At 40.3% G+C, this 19,978-nt stretch overlaps 1 protein-coding gene across 1 annotated transcript in view; it reads left to right on the forward strand.

The window, feature by feature from the left end:
• Window positions 1-7,800: 7,800 nt before the first annotated feature.
• The window catches only part of LOC134577419 (urotensin-2 receptor-like), a 115,017-nt gene continuing 102,839 nt past the window's right edge, over window positions 7,801-19,978 (forward strand). The window contains exon 1 of the mRNA XM_063436147.1: window positions 7,801-7,875. The gene's annotated coding sequence lies outside the window, so the exon portion shown is untranslated. The remainder of the gene's footprint in view (window positions 7,876-19,978) is intronic.

Raw genomic sequence — 19,978 nt, forward strand, 5'->3', positions numbered from 1 at the left:
TGACCCTGAGCTATTTATAGATAGGTTTGGGAATCTATTTGGGTTCCAGATATATAGAACAGGGTTGGATCCTGGGACAATATTATTTATAGGGATAGAGACTGATACTGTGGCTACCCAGACTCATCAGGTCTTCCATTCCTTCTATGAGGAGATGAGTGTGGAAAATAAGATCCCCCATAACGCGAAGAACTTATTTATTGATTTGGCCGAGAGTATTGCTGGTAGATGGGAGACCAATGGCCATGGGAAGCAAAGGAGGTAATGTATTCCGGTTCTGAGACAATTGAACAGTTAATATCTTAAACTGATTATCAAGTGAGTGTTAGAGGTAAATCTGAGTGGTGATTAAAGACCTCCATTATAGGTTATGTTTGCATAGCAAGGAAAGGAATAATGTTTAATACATCTGTAGGAGAATTGACTTGTCTAGGGCAAAAAGCTTATAATGATGATACAAAAGATACAACTTGGTGGTCAGCTTCAAATGTCTCAGAACCACCTAATCCGTTTGCAAGTTATACCAATTTAAAGGATGTGTGGTTTGACTTATCTGCTACATCTAGTTGGAAAGCTCCAGCAAATTTGTACTGGATCTGTGGTAAGAAAGCCTAGTCGGAGTTACCACAGGACTGGGAAGGAGCATGTGTATTAGGTATGCTCAAACCATCCTTCTTGTTTCCAATTGAAAAAGGAGAGACTTTGGGAGTTAAAGTATATGATGTGAATCATAGAAAGAAAAGGGGACCCCTAGAGATGGGTACCTGGGAAGATAATGAGTGGCCTCCCCAGCGTATTATAGATTATTATGGGCCAGCTACGTGGGCAGAAGATGGTACTCTTGGATATAGAACCCCAATATATATGCTCAACCTATTATAAGGTTACAGGCAGTGGTTGAGATAATTACCAATGAGACATCGCAAGCTCTCAATCTCCTAGCAAAACATAACACTAGGATGAGGACAGCCGTTTACCAAAATAGACTAGCTTTGGATTACTTATTAGCAGTAGAGGGAGGTGTATGTGGGAAGTTTAACTTAAGCAATTGTTGTCTTCAAATAGATGATGAAGGGCAAGCAATAGCTGAGCTTACTAGCCATATGGTTAAATTAGCACATGTGTCTACTCATGTATGGAAAGGGTATAATCCAAGTAGTTGGTTTGGTAACTGGTATGAGCAGTTTGGAGGACTTAAGGCATTGGTAGGTGGAGTCATGCTAATCTTGATGCTGTGCCTTCTCCTACCATGCCTGATTCCTTTGGTAGTTAGGTCTGTGCAGAGCATTATAGAGAATATAGTAGAGAGAAAGGCCGCTGCACAGATAATGGCTATTTATAGGTATGAGGTTCTAAATCAAGGAGAACTAGTACAGGAAGAGGAATGTTGAGGGATTCATATCTTTAGGGAGTCGCAGAGTCTGGTCTGGTTTATGGCAACTTGAGGTGTAAGCAAACTCAGATTAAGTGATGCATCTGGAATTGTGAAATATCAGAAGCATCAAAGGGGGAATGTGGTGGAATCTCGGTAAAAATAAATTTAGTAGGCAGAGATTGCCACGTGGTATGTGCGCGCGCATATACTGATGTATCGGTCGGTTGGTTGCACGTGGCAACGATACAATCAGTAGTGTACTGAGCATGTGCAAGAATACAGGATACAGTATTCCCCTCCTCCATTGTGCTGGGCAAGCCATGTGGTCTAACAGGGTCTAACAGGAAGTTAGTATTTGTTCGGCTGATTGGTTAAGAGTATGTGTGGGTGGAGCTTATTATGGGAGGAGTTATATGCCTATATAAGGGACCTACACTGTTGTTCGGGGCTCAGATCTTGTTGTATTTTGGTGACATTAGTCCCTCTGAGTCCCGGTCGATGAATCGAATAAAGAATCTCTTCCTTCCTGAAGAAACCGGTGTCCATCTCTCTGTGCTTGGCTTCCGTCAGTTTCTCCGGTATCAGTTTAGCAGTGTGTTTGGGGTCATTGTCCTGCTGGAAGGTGAACCTCCGTCCTAACCTCAAATCACACACAGAGTGGTACAGGTTTTGCTCAAGAATATCCCTGTATTTAGCACCATCCATCTTTCCCTTAACTCTGGCCAGTTTCCCAGTCCCGGCTGCTGAAAAACATCCCCACAGCATGATGCTGCCACCGCCATGTTTTACTGTGGGGATGGTGTTCTTTGGGTGATGTAATGTGTTGGGTTTGCGCCAGACATAGCGTTTTCTTTGATGGCCGAAAAGTTAAATTTTAGTCTCATCAGACCAGAGCACCTTCCTCCATACATTTTGGGAGTCTCCCACGTGCCTTTTTCGCAAACTCAAAATGTGCTATTTTGTTTTTGCTGAAAGTAATGGCTTTCTTCTGGCCACTCTGCCATAAATCCCAACTCTGGAGTGTACTGCTTATTGTCGTCCTATGTACAGATACTCCAGTCTCTGCTGTGGAACTCTGCAGCTCCTCCAGGGTTACCTTAGGTTTCTGTGCTGCCTCTCTAATTAAGGCCCTCCTTGTCTGGTTCGTGAGTTTTGGTGGGCGGACGTCACATGGCAGGTTTGCTGTTGTGCCATGTTCTTTCCATTTGGTTATGATAGATTTGATGGTGCTCCTGGGGATCTTCAAAGATTTGGATATTTTTTTATAACCTAACCCTGACTTGTACTTATCAACAACATTGTCCCTTACTTGTTTGAAGAGTTCCTTGGTCTTCATGGCAGTGTTTGGTTAGTGGTCCTCTTGCTTAGGTGTTGCAGCCTCTGGGGCCTTTCAAAAAAGATGTGCATATGTAATGACAGATCATGTGACACTTAGATTGCACACAGGTGGACATCATTTCACTAATTATGTGACTTCTAAAGGTAATTGGTTGCACCAGGGCTTTTTATGGGCTTCATAACAAAGGTGGTGAATACATACGCACATGCCAATTTTCTGTTTTCTATTTCTAAAAAATAGTTTTATGTATATATTTTTCTCATTTCACTTTACCAACTTAGACTATTGTGTTCTGATCCATCACATACAATTCAGATTAATTAATATTGAACTTAAGGCTGTAATGTAACAAAATAGGTAAAATGTCAAGGGGAGTGAATAAACATATATATATATATATATTTATATATATATACACACACACACCAAAAAATAGGTTGCCAGCACTCAAGGACTTGTGAAGAAAAAGAAATGTAATAATACGAATATCCCACAATCGGTCAACGTTTCAGTTCATATCAGAACTTTAATCGAGACATGTCATTGACCGATTGTGGGACTTCATATTATTAAATTTGTTTTTCTTCACAAGACCTTTAGTGCTGGCTACCTATTTTTGATGTATATCGTGCAGCCGAGCACCAGGCAGAAAGACTGGGAAACTGGAGTGCAAAACCTACGAACTGTATATATATATATATATATATACAAAATACAGAATCCAGCGCACTCGCGAGTGCGCTGGATTCTGTATTTTGTATATTTTGGCCCCAGCAGCACCCTATAATGTATGCATGTTTAGGTGAGTGCAGCCCTCTTGGTTTCATATATATATACACATATACATATACATATACACACACACACACACTATGTTTCATTTCTCTTTTTTTTCCCATACTATACAAGCGAGGAGTATGCCTCGGCCACTGAGTTGTGAGCGTCTATCAGCTCATCAGTGCGGTCTTCCGGTCATGCGTTTTTTTCCCCCAATACTGTGTATGTCGGATCTTATCTCCGCTGTCATTTGTTGGAGGTCTGCTTTCAGAGAGGTCTTCAGCTCTTGTATGATTGCTCTTACAGAGAGCTCTGTTGCTGGATTTGAGTGTTCCACCGGTTCCACATGGTTATCTCCGATGTCGGAGTTATGCGACGGTGAGCTGGGCCTGTCGGCGCCATCTTGGTCTCCTTGCTCCTAGGAGTGTTGGACTTCAAAGTGCGAGTTTAAGGTTTTTTGTTTGAGTTTTTTCGTCATTTTCGTTGCCATTTCGTTGGGCAATAGGTCCCCTTCCAAATAGGGTAATTTAAGGCAGGTTTTCAGGCTATAACACGCTGTGTGTGCCGTTTCACGGGAGAGCTCTCGTCCTACACGTCTGCTCTCATGCGGTGCTAGACATCCAGTATATCCATAGGTAGGGTTCATTCCACCCAAGCCTGAACATACCAGAGCAGGTTAATGCTCTGGGTATTGTAAGTAGAATATTCCCCTTTTGATTTTTTTAATTTTACCAACTGTATTACACTATTGGAGTTCTGTTTATATCTCCCTGCATATACTCCCACCTGAGACCAAGACTTCTGGACCTCATCACTGTATCCCTAGATAGGGATTATACTGCCTATGCCTACATAAATATTAGCTCTAGAAAGTGTGAGTGTTCCATTTGCATTGGTAAAATTATCTGCACATATTACCCAACTGTATTGCACTATGTTTTTTTTTTCTATTAAGATATAATGTACATAACTTTCTTCTATCAACTATATGTGTTTTCATTATCTTTTGTATAACTCTAGTGCGGTCCACCACCACCATTTTCCTTGTAGATATTCCTTGTAGGTGGATTGCTGCTTATTTACAGATAGAGAGAGCCACAGACATACCTTTGTTCCTCAAATGTAGGGTTAAGTCGATGTAGCAATTTACTTGCTGCAAAATTATCAAATAACTTAGCTTGAAGGAGGAGGCAGTAGAATACTCTAAGTCCGTTCCATGTCCAGGAAGTATAGAGGTCAGCACGAGTAAGTTTGGGAGATCAGAGGTTCGGTATCACAGGGAGCTCAGACGGCAACTTTGTATCACTTTGCAACAAAGTGACTGAGCAATTTTGAAGTTGCTGCAGATTTTCTTTAATGCGGCAGGGTCTAACGCCAGACGCATGGGTGGGGTCTGATCGGTGAAACCTAAAAGTGACCCCGAGGGAGTTCGCAGATCGGTAATTATGACACCAGGCAGCTGCTGCTGAGTGTGCATGGGTCAGTCTGTGTGTATGGTATGTGTTCATATTGGTCAGTGTATGTATGGGTCAGTCTGTGTGTGTATGGATGAGTCAGCCTGTATATGGATGGACGGGTCAGTCTATGTGTGTGTATAAGTGAGTCTGACTGTATGGATGGGTATGTCTGTGTGAATGAGTCAGTCTGTGTGTGTATAGGTCAGTGTATGTAGGGGTCAGTATGTGTTTGTATGAGTTAGTCCCTGTGTGTACAGAAAAAAAAAAAAAAGGATCAGCGCTGTTTAACCACAAATAAATAAATAAAAGATAATAAAAATAAAGGCAGCACACCGAAAGGGATAGAGCTCCTTTACAAACCACAAGGGAAATAGGATAAAGCAATAAAAGAAATGAATGTTGCCCCAAAATTAATTAAATACCAATAATAAAAAGTTTTCAATAAAAGCTGATTTAAAGGATAAAAAAAACAAAATGTCTAAAATAATGTAATGTGCAACTTGCAAGGAAACAGCCAGATGCTCTGGAAGAGACTCTTCTTGTTAGAAATATCAGATCAGAAATTGTTGGGGATCCATATGAATATACAAGAGAACAAAAAAAGCAAACAATGGTGTAGTATATCATAATAAGATTAAATCGTAATGCTTCATGGGTCTTACATTTTCTAGAGCTAATACCAGCTCTAGTGTAATTGGCATAAAGTATGGATATTTCACTGATATTCTCAACACTCAAAGTGGTTTATTTTACAACAAGATAAAGATTATGGTTATTTATTTTGAGAACCTCCAGTTTTTGCGCATCTGTTTGCTATCTATTACAAAGGGAACTATACAATCTGGCTCCACCCACCGGACAGCTGGCATCTAAAATGCCAGGCATTTTTTGTTGCCATTTTGTGTCTTTTCAGCTGTGCTCATACCAATAAATGCATGGTGAGCAACATCTAAATCACCCTTTAGACCTGGGGAAATGTAAAAAAAAAAAACAGTTTAAAAAAAAAGAATGCAAAACAAAAATAAATATGGACAAGTTAATAGTCTGCCCTAAAGTTGCATTACCATTTTAAAAGGTTAGTTTACTTGTCTTTTTATAGAGATAACCTAGTATTTGCACATCAGACTAATCCCAAGAACAGTCCATAAGCAAAATGCCAAGAAAAATGATATCTGCTAGAAGAGCATTGTCTCTGGATGGCAGGCATTAAAAGCATGTTGGAAGAAGGAACTATGGAGTCAAAACAGAAAAACATGACCATTAATGCTTTGCATTTCCCATACTCCAGACATCAGTGTTTATATCAGAACTAATAACGAACACTCCATATAGAGGTTTAATCCGAAGTCAACAAAATACCAGATTTTAGTACCAGCTCTGCTCTGACTGCGGTGCACTAGATGCTCTTTGAAAGCTAGATCTGATAACACGAGCATCAGTGAATTAAAAAGGGAAGGTTACAGTTGAGGTGCGCTTAATGATAACATGGCCCATATGCATTTACTATGCTAGATCACAACGGCAGGCCCCAGCAAACATATTGAAAGACCATAGTAGATACAGTCCCCCAGTTCAACTGAGGGCAGCATAGGCTTTTAGAGACTTTTGGGGTGCTATTCATACATTCACTCAAAATAACTTTCTTCTGGAGAAAGTACATTTGCAGAATTTAAATCACTGGTCACTTTTTAAGGCACTAGAAAAGCAAGATTCAAAATCAGTTGAACATGATCAAGTGGAGAGTTGGATTTTAGGAAGCAAGCAATATGTAAAATGTCATGATTATTCACTAAACCATAAATTGTCAAGAACTGACCAGTAAATAGCTAAGCTGAAAACATGGATTTGTAGGAACTTTTTTGGGAAAAAAATCTTACATTTATTGGTCAATTTAAAACAATTACCTGTTTAGTGATAGATAGATCTTGTGGTTTTGGAACTAAAGACCACTTATGTAAATAATTTTAAAGCTATGCAATACTATTATTATTGAAGCAAAATAATGCTTTACATATTACTACTACATATTCCATATTAATTATTTAATACACCACAAATATTAACTCACTTGTTCTTTCTCACTCACTATAAGTACAATATATTTCACCTTATTTAGGTAATTATTTTTAAACCCATATTTAAATAAATTAATTGCTATTAACAGGCATAATCGTAAAAAGATTAATTGTAATTAGCAGCTGATTAAAATATGGTGGTGGCATTATGGTAGATACAGCTTGAACCAAAATAATTTACAAAAATGGTTACTTACATTCAAGGCAAAGAGCCAAGATGTGCACAGAAAAAAACACTGGAAGATAATGTAAATGCATGCAAGAATGTACCAAATGCAAAGATAAACCACATATGTATGACACAAAGAACACAGTGCATGCTAATATAAAGTATGGTACGATAGAAATGTCAATGTAACGTTTAGAGGACACGCTATCCTTGAGCAAGACTGACATATTTTTAAAAGAGATTTGACATACCAATATTAGCAGGGTGCATGGAATGTCAACATATAAGAACTGACATTCAAGCCACAAAAAGAAAAAGAAAGCCTGAAAGATGATCTCTGTAACTTTTTTTCTAACAGTAGTTCCAGACTCTGAGAAAATTAAATATCTTTCAACATTCCTGGTAATATTTGGTTCCACTAGTATGATTAGATATTAAAATGTAAAATTGTACTGAAGATATTTAGCAAAATTTGGTGAAGAACTGTTTTTGTTTGTTTTATTAACCTGTCTGGCCAACGCAGATGTTTTTTTCCTAGTAGGAGGGAGCTTCAGTTGGTGAACAGTATGTTCTTTCTAGTTCCCAATTTCACTCATGAAATGTGGGCACCTCAAGCTATGAGAACATTATGCTTGGAGCTATAGTTTACTGCTGCTTCGCTGCTGACCGTCTGTTACGGTAAGGTAAGTCTTTTAAAAATATAATTGTTATCAGGATGGCATTCTAAATTAATTATGTGTGGTTTTCACATGTAAGTATGAAAAATGAGGATACATAACATAAAATTATCCCGCAATTTATAAATAAAATACTTAATAATACAACCGTTCTGGAATAAATATGTATATATTACATACATACATATCAATGATTATACCTCAAACAGGAACGTCAGACCAATCTTAAGCAGCATTAAATAATACATGCTACAGTCATTTTGCACCAAGGTAAAGGTGAAATTAAAGCAGGTAGCCATTAAAGTTAACCCATTCCACAAGATGTGTCTTAAAATAGAATACTTTATCTCCCTATCCAATAGTATAAATATTTTTTCATGTATAAGTAAAATGTTTCCACAATTATAGATAGTAGTCACTGTTAATATTTAATTGAAAAATATCATGGGGTTGTGTTTTCAAATGTCGGTATATAAATGTCAAATATTCACAGTTTGTTTTGCTAAACTATTTGAATTTAAATTTGAATGGAAAAAACTGAGGCAAACATAGCTGATCTGGACGAATGATCTAACTCGGATATAGTCACAACTTGGCTATTTTTGCCTCAATGGTTCCATTACGATTTACTTTATGAAATTGTACATTTTAATGAAGAATCATTTAAGAGTGCCTAGTCCTTTATATTAAATACATTTTCATCAGTACAGGTGCTTCAGAGTATTATGAACCCAAGAAGATCCCAAAATCTGATCTAAAATCTTTCCTTTTAAACTTTAGAAAAATAAATCATAAGGTGTACTTTAAAGTATAATATTATAAACATGGTGTCAATATTCTTAATAAATGTCACCTTCTCTAGTTTAACATAATTAACTCTGATACCCAATGAAAAATATACAGCATGATTTATTACAGACCAATATTTTTTTTTATAGTTGTTAAAAAAAAAAAACAACAACAACCCACAAACACAAAACAAAAACACATTGTTGCACATAAATCATTAATAACATCTATCTATATTGGTATAGCACAAACTAAATTGTTAAATACAATGATTTAATATTATAATAATCTAATTAGCGTAATTAGACATTGCTTCAGTGGGAAGCAAAATTGCTCTACAGGACACAGGATAATTCATAACTCCATTATTTAATGACTGGATAGAGTATTGTCAATCCTCTGTGTTATGTGCTTGTAACCTCTCTATTATCCAGGGACAGTTGATAAATGCCCTTTTTAGCCCTACCGGAGGTAGAGTGGAGGGTCATAATAATAAAATAACAAAGTAGGAGCTTGGCAAGCAGTCCCTACTCATTATTTTACCAATAAGTAGTGGTATTTTCGATTATTTAAAAGTGTTGGTGGTCCTCAACACCAGGGCAAAAAAGTCCAATCCATCCAGCCCTGTTTAAAATCATGAGACTTTTTATATGAATACACTGTGATGTGCAGGACAAAAAAAATCATAGTATAGTGAAGGATTTCATAACAGGGACATATATGAAGAGGGATTATTCACCATGTGGCCCTAGACCTTTAAATAATTATTACCTATTCCAGCTCACTACAAAGAGGTGGTGGAAAGACTATATACTGTTATCTGGCCCCTACCTGGTTATTTTTACTCTAAACCCAACTGCACTCAAGGTGAAGGAAGGGGGATAGATATCCAGTAACCCAGGTAAAGTATTCCCTCTAACCCCCAGTCTACTATATAGAGGGAGAGCAGCATCTATTCTACAAGCCTTCCCTGTTTAATAATACAGTGGGACCTCGGTTTACAAATGCCTCGGTTAACATAATTTTCAAATGAAAATCTATTGAAAATAATGCCTCTGTTTAAAAGTTTTTTTCACAATACAAAGCAAGTTTCCCCAGGATGCATTGCACCTGGGAGGTTTATAGCACCGCCCCCTGCATGCTGGAGCCTGTGGGTAGCACGTGGCATTGAGTGTGGAGGTGTTGGAGCGGCTTTTGCATTGAGTTTTGGAGCCATTCTGGAAATTGTTTGCAGTTGTTTTGGGACTTTTTGGTGCATTTCTCAAGCTGTGGAAATGTAGGGAGCTTCGCTTCGCCATTTGCATGCCTTTTATTGTGTGTTCTACATTGTGGGTTGGTTTCCATGCCAGCTCATTTAGACTTTTTTCTGACCTCCAGATTGGATTAATTGGTTTTTAATGCATTCCTATGAGAAACCACATTTCGGTTTACAAATATTTTGCAATAAGAAACATCCAGGAGAACGCATTAAATTCGTAAACAGAGGTCCCACTGTAGTGGCGTCTAATAGACTACATAATTCCCTTTTTAGTAAAGGTTTCAGAGACTCCAACATGTATTATTTTCACTATTTATTTCTTTATTGCATTTGTGATATTCTCTAAGGCAGCTTTAAAAATGTTAATATGCTGGCGCACATGTTTTTGTTAAATGCTAGGGTCTCACGGCATATATTTTTTTACAGATTTGGAAGTGTTATAGCTGCAGATGGTGAATAGATTTCACTAGTTTGCAGTTTGCATCTTTTATTAAAGACTTATGCACTTAAATACACCATGTGTGCAGTGAATATTTATATACTAACATTTGAGATATATTAAGAAATTAGCTTGTGTTTTCACTGATTTTTGAGCACAACTCTTTCAGAAACCTCTATATTTATTGATATTAGTAAATCAACTAACAGTACCCGTTTAAAGAAAAATAAATGCACTTTGTAGATGTGCTAAATTGTGAAATAATCAACAACTGAAATTCAGCATGATTAAATAAAGTCCATAATTAACACAACATAGCAAAAAGTGAGGAAAGCAATAACAGTCTACTTATTTCATACTAAATACACATAATTGTAAGCATGCCTAATATATAATGAGAGACTTTGACATTTTTGCTCTCGGTATTTAGTTTTTGTGTGTAAGACCAGGGCCGTCTTTAATAGTGATTGGACCCTGGGCAAACATTTGCTTGGGCCCCCTGGACCCTGCTGCCCTCCCACTCCCTGGCATGCAATCATGCCTTACACTCCAGCCCAGTGGCGGAACTAATGCAGAGAAGCCCTGGTACAAGAAAGTTGTTTGGGCCTCCTCCTCTAGCACAAGAGTGGCGAAAAGATGCATCCCCATCTGTCATACAACTCCCACAATGCTATGCCAGCTGGGGATCTATACTTTGCCCATTCTTGTAGGGTTGTATTTGTGTGCATTGTTTGTGCATTTGAATGTAAGCCTGTTTTTGTATAGAGTATATGTGTGCATGTAGAGGTGTATTTGTATGTACTATTACAATTGGAATGCAGAGGTGTACTTGTGTGTAGTGTTTGCGTTTGAATGCAGTGGTGTGTGTTTGTATGTATGGTTGACTTTTAAATGCAGGTGTGCAACTGTGAGTTGGTGTATGCATATCATTTTGGCATTTTAATACTGGGTTTTGTTTGTATGTAATATTTGCCTTCAGGGTTGTTATAGGATGTAGTGTTGTCTTCTAAACCTTTGTGTATAGTATTGGTGTTTGAGTAAAGGGTGTGTTTTATATATAATTTTGGAGTTTGAAATCAGGGGTGTTTTTCTGTAATGTTTGTGTTATCAGGGATGTGTTTGCATGTTGTTTTTGATTGCTGGGATGTATACACATACACAGTTACATACACATCAACACACATATAAACATACTGACACATGCATGCACATACCTTGACACACAGATACACACTGGCACATGCACACAAATTCTGGTATGCACACTGGCACATAAACACTCAGATACACACCGACACAGTTACACACATACACACAGATACACACTCTGACATACATATGATAATTTTTATGTTTGCAGCAGGGCAGAAGCAGAGAGTTGGAGGAGGCACAAAGCTTGTAAATGCTGATGCTGCTGTGGCAAGGCAAGCTGGTACTGTTATATGTAATGCACACAAAAAAAGAATTAAAACATAAAATAAACACTGTGCTTAAATGCAACTGCAGCAATAATTAAACTCATCTAAACAGAAAAAAAGCAGTGAGTGGGGGCACATAGTAGAAAGGCAGTAAGTGGGGGCACAGGGCAAAAAAAGCAGTGAGGGGGGAAGGCAGGAGCAGTGAGTGGGGGCACCGAGAAGCAGTAAGTGGGGGAAAGCAGGGCTTGGGCAGAGAGTGGGGGCATAGAGAAGAGAAGAAGTGAGTGGGGGGAAGGCAGGGCAGGGGCAGAGAGTGGGGACATAGAGAAGAGAAGAAGTGAGTGGGGGAAGGCAGGGCAGGGGCAGAGAGTGGGGGCACAGAGAAGAGAAGAAGTAAGTGGGGGCACAGAGAAGATAAGCAGTAAGTGGGGAAAAGCAGGGCACAGCCAGAGAGTGGGGGCATAGAGAAGATAAGCAGTAAGTGGGGGCAAGCAGGGCAGGGGCATTGAGTGGGGTGGTTTTTCTAATAACTATCCTAGCTGCAGCCATTCACCCAGAAGGAGAGGATCAGGGACTGTATATAATTACCTTCAACTCAGCTTAGAGCTGGCTGAGGCTGATGGGAGTAGGAATGAGCAGCAGCTCATTCCTGCCTCTTCTCACCATGCTGCTACCTCCTTCCTCCCGCGGTGCTCTCTTCTGAAGCTGGGAGGACGTGATTGTCTGTCACTTCCTCCCAGCCAGCTAATACTACAGGGGCCCGGTCGGCTCTTAAAGGGCCATGGCACCCCACCGGGTCCCTGTTCAGAGATACCCATCGGGTGGCCCTAAATGCATGGGCCACCTGATAGGCCCCTCCAAATTGTTGTGGGCCCACAGGGCAGCTGCTTTGGGCCCGCCAGGAGTAACTGGGCCCGGGGCAGCTGCCACTTTTGCCCTGTGTTAAAGACGGCCCTGTGTAAGAACCATTAGGAAATAAAGATTTAAATTGCACGAGGTTTGTAATAAATGTAGTGGCATTTAAAGTAGAATCCCATCGTACAGTGCTACAGAATTTGCTGGTGCTTTATACATAATAAAATAATAATACTGTAGAAGACACATACTAATAAAATGAAAATATACGTTTATTTGCATTTAGTGCAATGTATTAATGAAATAGCGAGTTGATTATAATACTGTGACTATTCAGAACTATTCAAAACTGCTTTAATATGTAGGCTAACCACTGTTTGAAAAATATAAAACAGTAATGCATTGTTTTAACATGTTATGCTTGCAAGCACACTTGTTTCAATATTTTGAGTATAATTTGCTATAACTAGTTTTTGGTTTTTTTTGTCTATTTTTTTCATTGCATTATTATGGATTTTAATTTGGAATTTTTGGTGCTGAAGAAAACAAGAGTTAGATGAAGGAAGGTTGCTAAAGGGGAAGCTTGATTTTTAATTTACAGGAAATCATTTTATTAACACCTCTCACTATTTTAAGAGTGAGGGGGGTTAGTTAAAAAATTTCGTTTTAGGGGGGCGGGGCCTGACCGCCGAGCCGAATGGACGTGGGGCACCTCGGCTCCACAACGAAACCCTCAGAATCGGGCAAAAACTACCCCTTTTCAATCAATACTCACATTAAGCAAATATATAGAGGCAAAGGGGACTCGAGCAACCACTCGCGGTGTCAATATCAGCCCCCGTCCTGCTGGCAATGCTGACTGCTGGGCAGCTGGGATTGAGGCCTGCCGTGAGGCTCTGGCGGGAGAAACGGCCGATCTCCCGTGCTTAGTCCGGCAGGACCTCTTGCACGCCCACTGAGGGCCCCGTTTCCCCTCTGTGGGCCAAGGGGGTTATCCCGGACCCCACTGGAGAGGTAGCAACCACTTACACCACCTGAGCGGCGACACGATAAGCCATGGACCGCATGGCAAAATCCAAGATGGCCGCCGTGCCTACTACAAGCCGGAGACTGGGCATCCATCTACACAATCGGAAGCTACAACTCCAAGTGCTACCAGCGGACCCAAGGGGACTTTATCTGGACTCTCACTCTGCCCACACAGAGCAGCTGACACAGCACGCAGGCTGTATTTTTGCACCCAAGGCTGATGCTGGAGGAAACACAAAAATGAACACACACCTGGCTAGCAAGTGCCGAAGCACTCCAGCAATATATGGGAATTGATGGTGGCCAGGATGTCAGCCGAACCAGCACAGCTGCAGGAGTAACTAAGCGGCTGTAGATATATATATAAATATGTGTGTAACTAAAATTCATGCAGAGCACTGTATATTATTTAGATTAGCATACCCCTCTTATTATTGTCATTCATTTTGATACAATCGATAGTATTCCTGCTAACCTGCATAGATATCATCTAAAATTGCCTAAGCCTCCATTAAAGCTAAATCCGGCTAGCTCAGTGACTCGCTGCCCCCTGGTGGTCAATCTTCAGCAGTGTGGAGAAATCTGCACATGACATAATTTCACATAAGCCTGTAACTTAAAAATCATACCTACTCAATTAAGCATGTATAGCGCAGCTATAAAGTTATATCAACGTGTACCAAACCTGTTATACCTAAAAATTTAAATGTGCTGCCTACTCTGCCATAACTTTGTGTAACGCTATTGTCCAACCTCTTTCACCTAAAAAATGTATGCATACCCAACTTGCCACAACACTGCTATCATATGTCATATATCATATGAGAATTGAGCCTGTCAATGCTGTTGTAGCGACACAGGCACTGTTGTAACTACCTGCATACCAAAAAAAAAGAAAAAAAAAAAAGTAGTTTTAATTGGTTATGGCTAGCAAGTTGGGGACCTGAGCCACCAAGGAAAAGAGGGAGGGGTGAATATGCCACCCCCGCAAGTTATTAATTAGACCTCGCACATGGCACCCATGGGTGGAGCCTGGGGGAGACACCAGGACCTCCTCTATGAATATTATTATTAGGGACTTTACTTGCTGTCAATTATTGGGGAGGGGGGCATGGAGAACACTAGGTCTCCCTTATATTATAGAAGCCAACACCTGCTGATAGCATGTGGGGCAATAGGAACATAAGAATGCCCCCTCCCCCCATATTTTTTTTAAATTAAGTACCCTACTCCCACTGCCGATATGGCTGGGGGATAGTGGGGAGGACAGATCACTTTACTTATTTTCAGGTCCTCCACCTGATGCCCACTAGTGAGGGCACGGGTAAGACTATGCCTTCCCCTTTTATGTATCTGCATAGGATGGCACCTTAATAGCAACTGGGCAGCAATGGCACTCTGTCCCTAGGTTTAAAAGTTTAATAGACATGCACCCACCTGCCATCAAAGATTTAGTATACATGCTCCCACCTACCATGAAATACCTCCCTTATAGTAACATGGACATCGTATTAACCCCTTAAGAACGGAGCCAATTGTACAAGTTGTGATCAAAACAAAACGTAAACAAAACCTGGACTTTGCACTACATATTGTTCAACCATAATTCACCTCTTTCATATATAAGTGCACCCACACTTATTATATATCATTTTGTACAGGAGAAACAGGGCATTGATTTCATATCACATATTTATATATGAAACATAACTAAATGTGAATAAAATAAAAAAAAATGAGAAATTAAGAAAATTATTATTTTTAAATTTCTGCATGACATTTTAACTGAGAATGTCATAATACTGCTAGATTTTACTGCAATAAAATACACATTTGTATTCAGCAATGTCTCGTATGGTAGCCCAAGAATGAAAATTAACCCCATTTTGGCATACCATTTGTAAAAGTAGAAAACCGAGGGTATTCAAAATGGGGTATGTCCAGTCTTTTTTAGTAGCCACTAAACCCAGTCACAAACCCAGGCCAAAGTTAGCGTATATATAGTTAGCATTCATATTTGTTTTGCATTTTTAACACAAAAACTGCACTTTTACTCGTGATATCATCGTCGTGTTTTGCTGTTTTGAAACACTCATATTTGTATTCAGTCTCCCAAGTACAATCGTACCATCCATGTCCAGGTTTTATGGTGTTTTGGAAACTTACAGGGATAAATATAGGAATTGCAAATTAAATTCTCTGGACTTGTTGCCGGCGTTGTCAGGCTGGTCCCTAAAATTATTATTAATAAAATGACTTAATTATGTAAAAAGATTACATAAATATACACATTGAATTTAAATATATATATATATATATATATATATATATATATATATGTATGTATAATAGAAAATAAAGGGAGCACACTAGGACTTCTTCTTAGTGGAAAAAAGTAGTTTTTTTCTGTATCATCAAGTAATACATATCCTGTGTAAAGTGCAGAAAATCGACGTTTCGACCCTCCTGGGGTCTTTATCAAGATCACAGTGAAACATTGATACCTTCAGCAATATATACATGTAAGTACAATAACGCTTACCAATTAGGTGATCGGACAGCCGGCGGGCTGAAGAACCCGGAAGTGAGGAACCCACGTGGGAGCGTGCATGTGACGTGCGTAAGCGTGCATGTGACCAGGTTGCTAGGCAACCTTACAAACAATGCATAGACTCCTATTGCAAACGAAAACGGAGTGTTTGTAATGCATGCTGATTATGGAGGAAGCAATAGCTATCATCACAAAGATAGAATCGATCTGTTAGTGAGCCAAGTGTACTTAAAGTGCACAAAAAAATGCAAGAGTGTAAAAAATGTGAACAAAACAGAGTGAAATATATACAAAACAGATCAATAGATATCTAAGGTGTAATAGAACAAGCTATAAACACAACTGTATGTCCTACAATATTGTGTAACCAATAATTCTGTATATCACTATTAAGAAATAAAAGATAAAATAAATACTATATAAATGTATATTGCAATCTTTCTACTTAAAGGAGAAGCATCACACCTAATATTATCAATTACTGATAACGAATTCTACATATTAGTCATAAAATTAACATGGCGGCGACTCAGACCTATTTCTAGGTCAAAAAAATCCTTTGATTAGGACTTTTATGCAAGTCCTACGACATGAGATAAGCCCTATCGTGACCACACCACCTTATCACAGGGACAACCTCTCTAAAGAGGAACATGCAGCACTAAAGGATCTGATCCAAGACCCTATCATCATAATTCGGCCAGCCGACAAAGGCGGTGCCATTGTTATACAAACATATGTTGACTACCGGAAAGAAATCATGCGACAGCTACATGATACCTCTACGTATCTAAAACTCACCTTTGACCCAGTTGCAAAATTGAAAAACTTATTGATGAAGGACTATTGCATCATTACCTTGATGAAAACACTGCTAAATTTGTTTGTTAAATACCCAAAACATCCGGTTATGTACACGCTACCGAAAATACATAAGGATTTGGAGCAGCCACCTGGCCGGCCAATTGTATCCGCCAAGGTTGGATTAATTTAGCCGATTGCCCAATTCATCAACCATCATATCAATAGCAGTGTAAGAAAACTTCCAACGTGTTTGATTGATACACAATATTTCATCAGTCAGATACAAAATATTGATCTCACGGACAAAGAAATTATTTTGGCTACTATGGACGTCCAAAGCCTTTATACAATAATACCTAAGAAAGAAGGCATTGAAGCCATAGCTGGGATCTTGTCTAATGATGATATGTATAACGGTCCCTCCATCCCAAATCTCATGTAATGGTTGGATATTGCTTTATCGTGCAATTATTTTAAATTCGAGGACATATTCTATCTACAAACCTCCGGGACTGCCATGGGTGCAGCCATGGCACCAGCCTATGCCAATGGCTTCATGCGTTGGTTTGAAAATAAATATATCTTACATGAGTACCAACCACACATAATAAAATATGTTAGATTTGTGGATGACATCTTCATAATTTGGGAAGGTACTACAACAACCCTTGAAAATATGGTTCAGCAGATCAATACTTTACCAACTCCAGTAAGGCTAACACTTAATTGGAATAAGCACAGCATTGAATTTCTTGATGTCAAGATATACAGAAATGAAAACCAATTAGGTTTTACTCTGTTTAGAAAAACTACAGATCGGAACACTTTATTGTCTGCGACCAGCTTTCATCCTCAACATGTTAAGGATTCACTACCCATCTCACAATTCCTCCGGGTTATGAGGTACAACAGCAATCCAGTCAACCGTGAACATCAGCTTCAAGACGTTTGGGATCGCTTTCTGGCAAGAGGCTTCCATCCTCGGACTCTTGGAAAAGCTAAAAAGAATGCCTGGAATAAATTCAATCAAACCAATGCTATGAGCTCTAGTAGAAAGAATAATATCTTTCTTCCACTTACATTTAACACCGCAACTCCGTTTCTTAAAAAATGTATATACAAACACTGGAATATGTTCCAGGTAGATCAGAATCTCCCCGATAGGTTTAAAACTAATCCCATCATCAGCTACAGATGGAATCATAACCTTAGGGACCTACTGGTGAAAAATGATCCTCGACAGTGCTAAGCTAAGATGCCCAGAATTAAAAAAAATGACTGTTATAAATGCAGTGGCTGCGTTACATGCAGCCATATGCTGACTGGAGCTACATTTGCCCATCCACACAATGGGAAGAGAATCCCTATTAACCACTACATCTCATGCATGACCACACATGTGGTATATATGATCACATGTCCTTGTGGACTATCTTACGTCGGGAAGACCGATATGACTCTAAGAGACCGGATTAGGGGACATCGCTCGGGGATTATAACAGCCTTCAGAGATCAAATAACTGATAAGCCAGTGGCCAAGCATTTCCTAACAGCACAACACCATCTGCCTACTCTCCGCTTTATAGCTATTGATCATGTCCCGGCTCCACCGAGAGGAGGAGACAGATCTAAGCTATTACTCCAACGTGAAGCCTATTGGATTCACCACCTAAATACAGTGACCCCGAAAGGACTAAATGAACACTTGGTTCTCGATGTTTCTCTAAAACTATTTTTTGATTTTTTTTTGATAGTTTTGTGATTTATACTTTTTTGCCTTCACATAGGACTGATAAATCATAAATTGCATGCTTTCATTTAATCTGCAGTATATCTAGTGCTCAGGGGCGGACTGAGAACCCTCAGGGCCCCCGGGCAAAATAAATCAAGGGCCCCCTTACAGGCCCCACCCATACTCCGCCTCCATGCACCGCCTCCAGCCACACCCTACACAATCTTTAGACACAAGGAACAAAAGTGCAATAATCCCTTCAAGGCCCCAGTAGAGACTACAATTGAGGGCTAATGGGCCATGGAGGGGGGGGTCTTTCTAGCAGAGGCTATCTCAGTGTCCTTTAGAGAGTGTGTTAGAAAGAATCCCCTCCAGGCCCTATTAGAGACTACAATGGAGTCTAACAGGCTTGGAAGGGGGTCTTTCTAACAGAGGCCATCTCAGTGTCCCTGCTGGAAACAGTCACCTCCAGGCCCCAGTAGAGACTACAATTGAGGGCTAATGGGCCATGGAGGGGGGGAGCGTTCTAGCAGAGGCTCAGTGTCCTTTAGAGAGTGTGTTAGAAAGAATTTCCTCCAGGTCCCATTAGAGACTACAATGGAGTAGTGGAGTCTCAATGGAGTCTCTCCAACACTCTGGTTCCTATTCACAATATAGCAACACAACATAGCTGATACCTAGGCCAAGTTGGCTCCTCTTACCTTAATTACTGTTGCTGGCTGGCAGTCTGTGGGCTTGCTGGCTGCGGCTGGCAGGCTGTGGGCTTGCTACTGCCGGCAGGCTGTGGGCTTGCTGGCTACTGCCGGCAGGCTGTGGGCTTGCTGGCTACTGCCGGCAGGCTGTGGGCTTGCTGGCTACTGCCGGCAGGCTGTGGGCTTGCTGGCTACTGCCGGCAGGCTGTGGGCTTGCTGGCTACTGCCGGCAGGCTGTGGGCTTGCTGGCTACTGCCGGCAGGCTGTGGGCTTGCTGGCTACTGCCGGCAGGCTGTGGGCTTGCTGGCTGCGGCTGGCAGGCTGTGGGCTTGCTGGAAGGCTGTGGGCTTACTGGCTGCGGCTGGCAGGCTGTGGGCTTGCTGGAAGGCTGTGGGCTTGCTGGCAGGCTGTGGGCTTGCTGGCAGGCTGTGGGCTTGCTGGCAGGCTGTGGGCTTGCTGGCTGGCTGTGGGCTTGCTGGCTGGCTGTGGGCTTGCTGGCTGGCTGTGGGCTTGCTGGCTGGCTGTGGGCTTGCTGGCTGGCT

The sequence above is a fragment of the Pelobates fuscus genome, chromosome 11, assembly GCF_036172605.1.
Source record: "Pelobates fuscus isolate aPelFus1 chromosome 11, aPelFus1.pri, whole genome shotgun sequence".
Taxonomy (NCBI): Eukaryota; Metazoa; Chordata; class Amphibia; order Anura; family Pelobatidae; genus Pelobates; species Pelobates fuscus.